The sequence below is a fragment of the Pelobates fuscus genome, chromosome 5, assembly GCF_036172605.1.
Source record: "Pelobates fuscus isolate aPelFus1 chromosome 5, aPelFus1.pri, whole genome shotgun sequence".
NCBI lineage: Eukaryota > Metazoa > Chordata > Amphibia > Anura > Pelobatidae > Pelobates > Pelobates fuscus.
The window spans coordinates 16,522,776-16,534,891 of NC_086321.1; the positions used below are offsets into that span (position 1 = coordinate 16,522,776).

Sequence of the window (12,116 nt, forward strand, 5' to 3'; positions counted from 1 at the left end):
TCACCGCCCACTGGCTGTTAGCAGACATTGCACTGGATAAAACACACCACTTACAGTGATCAGCCAAAATATTAAAACCACCTGTCCCCCCTTAGTGCTGCCCAAACAGCTCTGATGCATTAAGGCATGGACAAGATCTCTGAAGGTGTCATGTGGTATCTGGCACCAAGACATTAACAGCAGATAGACTGATAGAATTTTTATGAAATACTCATTTTAACTGTGTTGGAATTTCACTTAAATTCCAACCCAGTCAAGACATATACAGAGACAAAGTAGGGACTACTTTGTCTTAGTATTCTTCCTACGCTTGACACTTCTAGAACATGGGCAGAGCTACCTCCATCTAGAAGGGTCAGTCCCCTCAGTCATCATCAGTGAAACACCAGGAGATGAAGAGGAGCCACCATAGGAAGATAGCAGAGCCCGCAAGGGACAGGTTCACATAAGTAAATCTCACCTTTACCTGCTCCGTGGTCATAGAAACATAGAAACATAGAAACATAGAATGTGACGGCAGATAAGAACCATTCGGCCCATCTAGTCTGCCCAGTTTTCTAAATACTTTCATTAGTCCCTGGCATTATCTTATAGTTAGGATAGCCGTATGCCTATCCCACGCATGCTTAAACTCCTTTACTGTGTTAACCTCTACCACTTCAGGTCACCGGATCCCCAGCGGTGATATCACCACCTGTGTTCTGCAAAGTCCCCAGATGGTGACAGTGCTGCTTTAAGTCCTGCAAGTTGCGAGGTAGGGCCTCCATAGATTGCATTTGCTGTTCCAGATTGAGATGTGGAGAATTTGGAGACCAAAGTAACACGTTGAACTCTTTATAGTGCTCCTCAAACCATTCCTGAACAATTTGTGCAGTGTGGCAGGTATTTACTTTGCTTACTTACCGCACTGCGATGTGACTTTTAGTAAATGTATCTTTGTTTGTTTTTTATTATTTTGTTGTTGTTGTTTTTGCACATATTGTAATGTATCATTTGTATAACGCACTAAAAATGTCTCCACTTCACTGAATGTCCCTTAAACACACAGGTAATAATATGGGGCCCTTAGTAATAAATGATGCAGGAGAATGTGTTTAGTGGGGTATATTACATTTCATAATGTCTTTACCATACTTCATTTCCCTCTAGCATTATTTGTACAGTTTTAGGAGACAAACACAGGATATGCGGACTGGATTTTATGTGTGTTAATTCAGAGCAAAAGTAAAAAGAGTTTGTAAAAAAATGTTTTAAAGTTTGTAAAATATGTTGGGGCTTAGTCTACCCCCAGCACAGGCTTAACAAAAAAAAATAAAAAAAATATGTCCTTTCAATGCTTTCCGATTCATTTCACTACAGGATTTCACAGGAAATGAGTGCATTGTTGAGTGCGAGGGCATTACTTGCGCGTGGAAGTTAATGCTATGACAGTTTCAATACAGAGGATGGACTGCAAATCTTAAATTATCTAATTAAGATCAAAACTGGAGAGTCACAGTGAATGTTCAGCCTCTTCCAAACATACAAAGAAGGAAAACTCCAGGATTGTTTTATAGAAGTAATATAAATTCCTTAAAAATTGTAGTAAAAATTAATGACCTCAGCAGACTTCTAATATCACTGCAATGACGGAGTACCTTTCAGTCTATTAGCTAATCCATGCTTCTCAGTTAATTTACGTCTTTCATGGACAAGAAAAAACAAACAGAACGTTTCGAAACACAGACATCTAGAAACACTGGGAAATGTATCAATGTACTTTCCATATGTACAGTGTGACTGATCACTTTGGTAGGAAGAGAGAAATTGAATATGGGAGGAAAAAAAAACACTTTCCCTTCAACTTTTGAAAAGAAAAGGAAAAAAAATGCCATCATACAAAACATGATTGTGATTTATCACGAGCCATTAGGTTTACAAGGTAGCAAATCCTTTATTCTCTCGTTTTCACAGGCTGGCATTAATTAGAAAGTTCTGCTTCTAGATCACATTTCATCTCACAAGGTGGCAGCAGAGACGCTTTCACTATAATCAAAGTCATTTTATTTTCTGGGTTAATTAGTGATTAAACCCAGCTTTGTCCTGCCACTCAGAACGGAACGGTTCTCAGACCTACTACAGGACGGGCTGGGTTCACAATCTCACTCAGCAAATCATCTGACTAAATCTACCTTAAGCCCTGTTTACTCAGCATTTCCAATGGCTAGTATCACGTTTCCCTCAATAGAACCTGTCACACATCCGTGACTGCACATGCAGACACACACACAGACACAGACACAGACACAGACACTTATGGACATTGGCAGTTTAGTTTATAAATATTTCTTTCCTTTGATTATATTTAATAAACATTGATGTGGAGAAGCCACTTGTATTTTGATAAGGCACACTCAAGGCATTCAATGTAAATTCATTCTACCATTGGATCATGGGAAAACTTATGTTTCAGTCTGCCTTGTTTGCTTGCACTATTTCTCCTTTAAATTCAATTGACACTTTGTCATGAGCCCAATGTGTTAAAATATATGAAAACTGGAGACACCATACTGGCAAAATGGCTGAAACATGTTTAGTTGCAGAGGATCATGACATACAATTAAATATAAACAATAGGGGCTTTTGCCTTTTCAGATATCATCTTCTCTGTACATATGCCAGTACATCGATGCTGTATAGTAGAAAATTCACATAGTGCCCTTTGGCTGTTTTAACGAACACTCTAATGAAGAGAATCATTTTTTTTCCATTTTTTTTATTTAGTAGATACGGTCCCAATGAATAGATACATGCATTCAATTATGATTTTTTTTTTCATATATGCGATATATTTGAAAACAACTAGCAAAAGCTGCAAATCTCTAGTCTGCAAGCCCTCCTCTTCTAACCCCACCCAATCTTTCCGTGGCTATCCAATCACAGACTTCTCAGTGCAGTTCAGTGATGAGACAGGTGCTCTGGGCAATGGCTGTCTGTTGGGTTTAGCTCCACTGAGATAAACAACCAGGAAGTAACAAGACTAGTGGTTTGATTAACAGCCAATGGGTGTAACAAGGTCCATTTATAAAAGTGCAAATTTCTTTTGAAATCTGAACTTTTTTTTTTTTTTCATTTTACAAAGAGGACACACGCATCGCACATAAAGCACTTCAGCAAACAAAAGTGCTTTGTGGATTTAGAGTGTTCCTTTAACAAAGCTTTAAGAGACATCACAAGATGTGTTAATCTGATAAACATCCAAGATTGAGTGGTATGTAAAGGGTCAATAAAGCTTTGTATGCACCAGATACATGGAATGTTGTCTATCCTCTCTGGACATCTTCCCATTCTTTGAGTAATTCCAAGTTTTCGACTGCCATTGGCGACAAGTGATAGTGGGATCGTAATGATAAAATTACTGGAATACTGATCAATAGCCAATCAATAGGAAATCACAGATGAGGGTCGGTAATCTCAAGCATTACTGCCATCATGTAACCATACATGCCTCATTATTAAAGAGAAATGGGAATGTTGCGATTTTTATTCTGTGCATTGTTCCTAAGGAAACACGTAACACTACGCCAGGCAATAACCAGCCAAAAGAATTCTGGGAACTGTAACTAAACGTAATAACAAACGGAGATCAGATCACATGTTGGGTCAGTTTAATAGATGGGAAGAGATAATTCTCGTTTGTTCTCGTTCTCTCAGTGATGTCTCATCCTCTCTGATACAGTAGATCGCAATCTTTAATTACTTATCTCAGATTTGCAATTTCATCCCTGGCTGGGGTTTACTTGCTACGCACAGCAATATATCACTGAATGTTTGCCCTTTGCATTGACTTGATAATGATACATCGATACAGGTTTATTGTAGATAGGTCTGCAAGGCGTATATATCCACGGTGGAATGCAGGCTGAGCATTATAAATTATTTTGAAAGATTAACTGCCACGTTCAATTTCTTCATTATAGCTGAAGTAATATATTTGTATCCTAAAAAAATGGACACAGATCAAAATACTAACTTAGTAACTCTGCACACAATGTGCCTGTATATCCACAAAGATACTAAACAAACTATATCAATGGAAAATAGTAGCAAACCAATAGCTCTAGCCATAGCAATGCTACGTTGAATCCTACTGAATACGCAGGCTTCTGGGCGTCGCTATGTCTTGGGGACCTCACTAACCCACGTCCGACATATTCACCATCCCATTCCAAAGCAGGTGATTTAAGAGAGGGGCAGTAGTATAATATCAGTTATATTTACTCTTAGCACAAAGCACATGGTATGGATGAAAATGGAGGGTTTAATCACCATGCAGTATCTTTATTTCCCAAGGCTGGTTAAAATAATTAAAGGTACACTATAGGCATTAAGATAACTTTAGCTTAATGAAGCAGTTTTGGTGTATAGTTCATGCCCCTGATGTATCACTGCTCAATTCTCTGCCATTTAGGAGTTAAATCACCTTGTTTATGCAGCCTTCCTAAACACTGCCCGGAAAGAGTCATCTAATGTTTACACTTCCTTTTTTACACCTTCTGTTTAATTTAGAATTTCTTATCTCCTGCTATGTTAATAGCTTGCTAGACCTCGCAGGGGCCTCCTGTGTGTGATTAAAGATCAATTTACAGAGCAGGAGATAAAAAAACTTCTAAAGCAAGTTACATCTGATTGAAAATGGACCTTTTTATGCAGGTTGTGTCAGTCAGGGGAAGATAAGTATTAACCATAAGATGACCTTAGTTGTCCACCTAGTGCACAGTGTTTAGTCAGGGGCCTTGGAGCCCTGAATGTGCTTGGCTTAATTCACTATCCCTATAGAGCAGGGGTTCTCAACCTTGTCCTCAAGGAAAAGAAGGAGGGAGCCCCAAACTGGTACCTGCCATGTGAAAACATCGTGGGACCATGTGAAACATCGTGTTTTGTAACATTATGAGGATTATGAAGATTACAATCCCAGGATTTATAAAAATGCTATGTTGTGCATTTAAAGGGACACTCCACTGCCCATATAATAAAAATATAATACAGTCACTGTTTAGTAGGTATATCCCAAATGAAAACATGCATGCTTTTAATTATTAATCTTTTGCACCCTTTTAGAGCATAAAGTGTTTCAGCAAGCTAAAGTGAGTTAGGGGTCTGAGGGTGCCTTTACGAAGATCTTTATTTAATTAAGACATTTTAATGATAAACATGAATAATAAGGATGCTCCAATATTATCTAGTCAGGTAGCACAAAGCGAAAATGTGTCCATCATCTGCCTGTTCACCTGTTCACCCCAATATCGGAGTGAAAACAACGAGGGGTTCATTTACTAAAAGTAAAGTAACAAGGGAGTCAAATTTTAGGAAAATCCACAGAGCTAAAACAATTCTCCATCTGGGTTTCAAGTGCTGAATTCCTTTTACCAAAATCCTTGTGAATTTAGCACAATTTAGTGTGTAGTGAATGGGCATCATGACTTAGTGGACGATTTGCTACAGTGTCGAAGTGAGAAAAGTGAATAATCTGTTTCCATGGTGATTTGCACTACTTTTATGATGAGAGAACACTTAGAGCACTTTTTCCTCCTTGCCCAATTCTGAGATCTCCTCGAGATGAATATTAAGAATCGCCAACCTTTTAGAAATGAGCATAAAACAAGCGTATTCGAAGACAGCGATGAGACTTGGTTACAATCTGTAAAACAGCTTTAAGGCCTCGCTCATAATTAAGTTTACTAATTAAATACAAAATACGGTTATAAAAACCACAGTGGATCAAATTGTTCTATTATAGATTCAGACTTTTATAAATGGCTTTTTTTCGGCCTTTGTTAAACATTTACTATAGCCCTGATTCTGTTGTGCTGACGCATACTAATCTCCTTCGACTGGCACACGTATAGGAAACTCTTCGCGTCTGCCAGCAGGATATTAAACCTTTTAAACATACCTATTTAACAGGTGCACGAGCCCGTTTTCTATCCTGCACTTCATACGTGAACATACCAAGAACATGTGTTTGTGCTTTATACCTTTAAATATATGGCACACTTCTCATATTATTTCATATATTCCAGATTTATATTCAACTATGCAGCCAGATTTATTTATTCGTCTTGTAGAGACTATATAGCTCTCCTAGAGAATCTCTCTCCTTTTTTTTTTTTTTTTAATTCTGCTTCACAAATGGATGTATGTTCTGGATTTCCCCCTCCTCTCTCTGCTTACGGTTCTGGAGAAGCAGAAGGACAATGTCTGGAGACACGTTATTGCAAAGATGCCTTTTTCCTGGTTCTATGCTTTATGTATGAGGATCGTACTATTGGGTTGACTTAGTCATATTTTGATGGATAAAGCAAAAATATGTAAAATAAGAAAGAATGATTATCATTACTACAAAGTTTCGTTTTATGAATAAACTACATCTGGCACATACTTGTCTTACCCACTACTTTGTGAAAAGGGCAGGGTGGTAATATGTTCAAACCCAGAAGACCACCATGAAGGCTTGAAACTACTGGACCTGGACCACCTCTGACATTTTTATACTTCTAATAAAAGAAGCAAGCAGGGATTGGGCTTGTTACATATAACAATAAGTTAGAGATATCTTGTAACTCTCCAGCATTGTTAAGTATGAAAGCAGGACACAGAGGGAGGTTTGCTGGGAAGGATGAGCCAATGACATACGTAATAGTCCTGGCCATGCTGTGTGTTTATGGGGGACAACTATAAACCGTCAAGGGGCATATTGGGCCCCTCTCTCCGAGACAACCCCGTGTGCACAGTGCCTTAGATGTCCATGTTTGTTTTGCGCAGTGTATCCAATGTGGTTTGGGGGATTTTCTTTAAGCGTATCGGAAAAACTCAGAACAGTGGAACAATGGGTCAAAACCAGAACTGTCTGGGCAAATCTGGGAGATTTTAAAATAAGGCAAATAATGATATGGCATTTGTACAAACAATGTGGGCCACGTTCAAAAGTTTAGAAATGCTGTCTGCACCCTTGTTCACATTTTTGTCCTGCGCATTACTTGTGTTTTGGTGTGTATTTTATACCCAGCTTTTAGGTTCTTACACCTTCATATTATTAAACTCTGGTATTACAATGACTACACTTGCTTTGCTTGCCTGCCAACATTTAGGGTGTGTTGACAGCGTTCAGGGAATTTTGTGTGACATCAGTAACAATGTATGTAACTAAAATGTAATTTATACCAAGAACAATGTATCTTATTTACACAGACTGATTTCTGAACACATTTATTGTAGTTTATTGCTGTGGCGTTCTGTTATACACTCAGACACATTACTGGGAGTATTATTGCTGTGGAGCTCTGTTATACACCCAGACACATTACTGGGAGTATTATTGCTGTGGAGCTCTGTTATACACCCAGACACATTACTGGGAGTATTATTACTGTATGGCTCTGTTATACACTCAGACACATTACTGGGAGTATTATTGCCGTGGAGCTCAGTTATACACTCAGACACATTACTGGGAGTATTATTGCTGTGGGGCTCTGTTATACACTCAGACACATTACTGGGAGTATTATTGCTGTGAAGCTCTGTTATACACTCAGACACATTACTGGGAGTATTATTGCTGTGGAGCTCTGTTATACACTCAGACACATTACTGGGAGTATTATTGCTGTGGAGCTCTGATATACACTCAGACACATTACTGGGAGTATTATTGCTGTGGAGCTCTGTTATACACCCAGACACATTACTGGGAGTATTATTGCTGTGGAGCTCTGTTATACACTTAGACACATTACTGGGAGTATTATTGCTGTTGAGCTCTGTTATACACTCAGACACATTACTGGGAGTATTATTGCTGTGAAGCTCTGTTATACACTCAGACACATTACTGGGAGTATTATTGCTGTGGAGCTCTGTTATACACTCAGACACATTACTGGGAGTATTATTGCTGTGAATCTCTGTTATACACTCAGACACATTACTGGGAGTATTATTGCTGTGGAGCTCTGTTATACACTCAGACACATTACTGGGAGTATTATTGCTGTGGAGCTCTGATATACACTCAGACACATTACTGGGAGTATTATTGCTGTGGTGTTCTGTTATACACTCAGACACATTACTGGGAGTATTATTGCTGTGGAGCTCTGTTATACACTCAGACACATTACTGGGAGTATTATTGCTGTGGAGCTCTGTTATACACTCAGACACATTACTGGGAGTATTATTGCCGTGGAGTTCTGTTATACACCCAGACACATTACTGGGAGTATTATTGCTGTGGAGCTCTGTTATACACTCAGACACATTACTGGGAGTATTATTGCCGTGGAGCTCTGTTATACACCCAGACACATGACTGGGAGTATTATTGCTGTGGGGCTCTGTTATACACTCAGACACATTACTGGGAGTATTATTGCTGTGGGGCTCTGTTATACACCCAGACACATTACTGGGAGTATTATTGCTGTGGAGCTCTGTTATACACTCAGACACATTACTGGGAGTATTATTGCTGTGGAGCTCTGTTATACACTTAGACACACCTACAATATGGAACTCCTTGAAAAGAGGGACATTAGGAAAGGAAAAAGGGACAGAGAGATTGGATCCATGTTAGGGACTGCCCATCCTAAATAAGGACACTCAGGAGGTATAGCTATGCCCTTGGGATTTGCTCTATTGGCAGGTGTTGGGGAGGGTAAGCTTTATTCGCTTCCGCTGAACATGACTCATCCATCACCCATATCAGTTAAACGGTACACAGATTCTTCTTAATCACTGGCACATTCATACACCTTATCAGGCAGCAAAGATCCTTTCTCTGCACGCCCAGTTTGTAAATATTAATAGGAATTACTTAAACTTCCCACCAAGCAGCCACAAGCTGAATAACTGCTCAAAAATTATTATTTTTTTCTTTTAAAGTCTGTCTCACAGACTATGCATCTGTCTGAGCAGAGTTTGAATTCAGTACAAAACCTGATACTTCTTCACAAACTATGGGAGCGATTGTCAAAACCTATGCCAGCAAGCAATAAACACAGCCGAGTATGCTCTGGAAGTACAAAAAGGTGGAAGAATCCTGCAGATCCTCTGAAAAAGAATACACTCAAAAAAATCCCCGTGAGACCGTAATGAGGTCCAGGCTGCTAAGTCACGATGACTCAAGCAATGTCCGTACGCTCCTAGCTGTCATAGTCTGCAAATTGCCTGAAAATGGGAAAGCAGGTGTCGAAATGTGTGCCATGTATGAGCCCCCCTAGGAGCCTTCTCTAAGTTAATGCTACAGACTTAGTAATACATTGTTCTACCCCTTCAATTTGTGGATTAAGAAGTTAAAAAAATGCATGAGCTCCGGTCTGGTAGCTTGCTGACTCTGCAAAGTGGAAGAACCAGGAAGAAAAAAAACAGTGTCGCTTTATACCCATTGTACAGCGCTACGGAATCAGCTGGCACTCTATGAATAATAAAATAATAATAATACGAGTGAAACTTTATGAATGAATAAACTCCACAGGTTTCTTACTGAGATTTGTCACTGTCACAATGTCCAAGTATTCCTCATTATCCTGTCCTCTTTTCTATCCTAATACCCCTCTTTTCAAAAAGTTCAATATTTTCGGCATTTCTGAGTGTATAACAGAGCTCCACAGCAATAAAATGACAGTAATGTGTCTGAGTGTATAACAGAGCTCCACAGCAATAAAATGACAGTAATGTGTCTGAGTGTATAACAGAGCTCCACAGCAATAAAATGACAGTAATGTGTCTGAGTGTATAACAGAGCTCCACAGTAATGATACTCCCAGTAATGTGTCTGAGTGTATAACAGAGCTCCACAGCAATAATACTCCCAGTAATGTGTCTGAGTGTATAACAGAGCTCCACAGCAATAATACTCCCAGTAATGTGTCTGAGTGTATAACAGAGCTCCACAGCAATAATACTCCCAGTAATGTGTCTGGGTGTATAACAGAGCTCCACAGCAATAATACTCCTAGTAATGTGTCTGAGTGTATAACAGAGCCCCACAGCAATAATACTCCCAGTAATATGTCTGAGTGTATAACAGAGCTCCACAGTAATGATACTCCCAGTAATGTGTCTGAGTGTATAACAGAGCTTCACAGCAATAATACTCCCAGTAATGTGTCTGGGTGTATAACAGAGCTCCACAGCAATAATACTCCTAGTAATGTGTCTGAGTGTATAACAGAGCTCCACAGCAATAATACTCCCAGTAATGTGTCTGAGTGTATAACAGAGCCCCACAGCAATAATACTCCCAGTAATGTGTCTGAGTGTATAACAGAGCTCCACAGTAATAATACTCCCAGTAATGTGTCTGACTGTATAACAGAGCCCCACAGCAATAATACTCCCAGTAATATGTCTGAGTGTATAACAGAGCTCCACAGTAATAATACTCCCAGTAATGTGTCTGAGTGTATAACAGAGCTTCACAGCAATAATACTCCCAGTAATGTGTCTGAGTGTATAACAGAGCCTCACAGCAATAATACTCCCAGTAATGTGTCTGGGTGTATAACAGAACTCCACAGCAATAATACTCCCAGTAATGTGTCTGAGTGTATAACAGAGCTCCACAGTAATAATACTCCCAGTAATGTGTCTGAGTGTATAACAGAGCTCCGTGGCAATAATACTCCCAGTAATGTGTCTGAGTGTATAGCAGAGCTCCACGGCAATAAAATGACAGTAATGTTTCTTAAAACCATAATAAATATGTTTACAAATCTGACTAGTTCAAATTACAATTTTAGTTACAGAAATTGTTTTCAGTAGGTTGTGTGTGTGTGTCTGTGTGTAGTATATATATGTATATTAAAAGATACTAATTTTATTAGTCATTTTACATCTGCCAACTTGCCTAATACATCTAAAATTTCTACTACATTATATATTATGTAAAAACAGTTTTTATGTTTAAGGGCATGCGTGTGGGACATTGTCTTATTAACTGCTTAATTTATTGTTCTAGGGTGAATAGTGTTGGCTCATGTTGTGGCCCTGCTTCTTAAAGTAAGCCTATAAAGCATGCTTTGCCAAATAATTCATTCAAATTACTCGCCAACGTGTACTTTATCATGTGACCCTGCCGGGCCGATCCCTGAACAAACATCAACCGGACCTTTAAAATTCCCAAATGAATGAAGGTATACATTAGCATAAATGAACCTTCACCCCATGTTCCATTACAATACATTTACAAAGGGTAGATCTGATGCACCCCGAGATAAACATAGCAAACAACAGGGGTGGGAGAACTGTGACACTAATGGCACAGACCCCCTGCGTCCCCACACTACACTGGGTAATGGGAAGGGAAGAAAATAGCAGGGAATCCATAACAAGCTCTTTACCCAAGAACCAAGTCCCCTTTTTATGTTGCACACAGCTGGCGCCAAAACACGAATCAAATAAAAAACTTCAAGTACCATAAAAACTCTGCACGATTGCAAAGAATACGCTGAGGAGAGAGAGAATACACCAATTCCCAGCTCCCTACGGAGAGACAGCAATTTGTATAATTTCTTGCGGTTATATGTAATTCTCGCAATTTCAGACAGATAAAGATTTATTCAGAATCAGATCCTTTCCGTGTCCGGTTTGTCCAAATTATGCCTGCAGCGCAATCACAATTGTTAGTACAGGACGTATCCAGAAGAATTGCCTTGGAGCGGCAGGTGAACTTATACTTTAATAGAATGATATAAAAACGTAATGTTACTTACATTTGCATAGGTCGTTGGGATCAGCACACGGGGAACTTTTTAGGGGTTTGAGATGAGGCGCAGTGGGCACCAAACCATTTTTAACAAATTCTATGTTAGGAATTCAAAGCGAATTAAAGTGAATTTAAAATTTAAGGGCAAACTAAAAACAGGATCTTTTGACCAAATATATAAAATTTCCTTGGAATTCTCTTTGAATTTTCAGTTTCGTGAATAGCGTTGTCTGTGTTTTTGTGAGTTCGATGATCTTTCATGAAGAGACTCAGCTTAGATGCCATAGCTTAGAATTCGTTTGGCACTCAGGGGGTTTTCTCCCACTAACCGATGACTCAAATGCCGAGCGCAGCCTTGACATAGCTC

General features: G+C 39.1%; 1 protein-coding gene across 2 annotated transcripts in view; it reads right to left on the reverse strand.

Annotated features, from left to right (window-relative positions):
- IQGAP2 (IQ motif containing GTPase activating protein 2) overlaps window positions 1-12,116 on the reverse strand; it is a 267,127-nt gene that overhangs the window by 127,395 nt on the left and 127,616 nt on the right. The window lies entirely within an intron of this gene.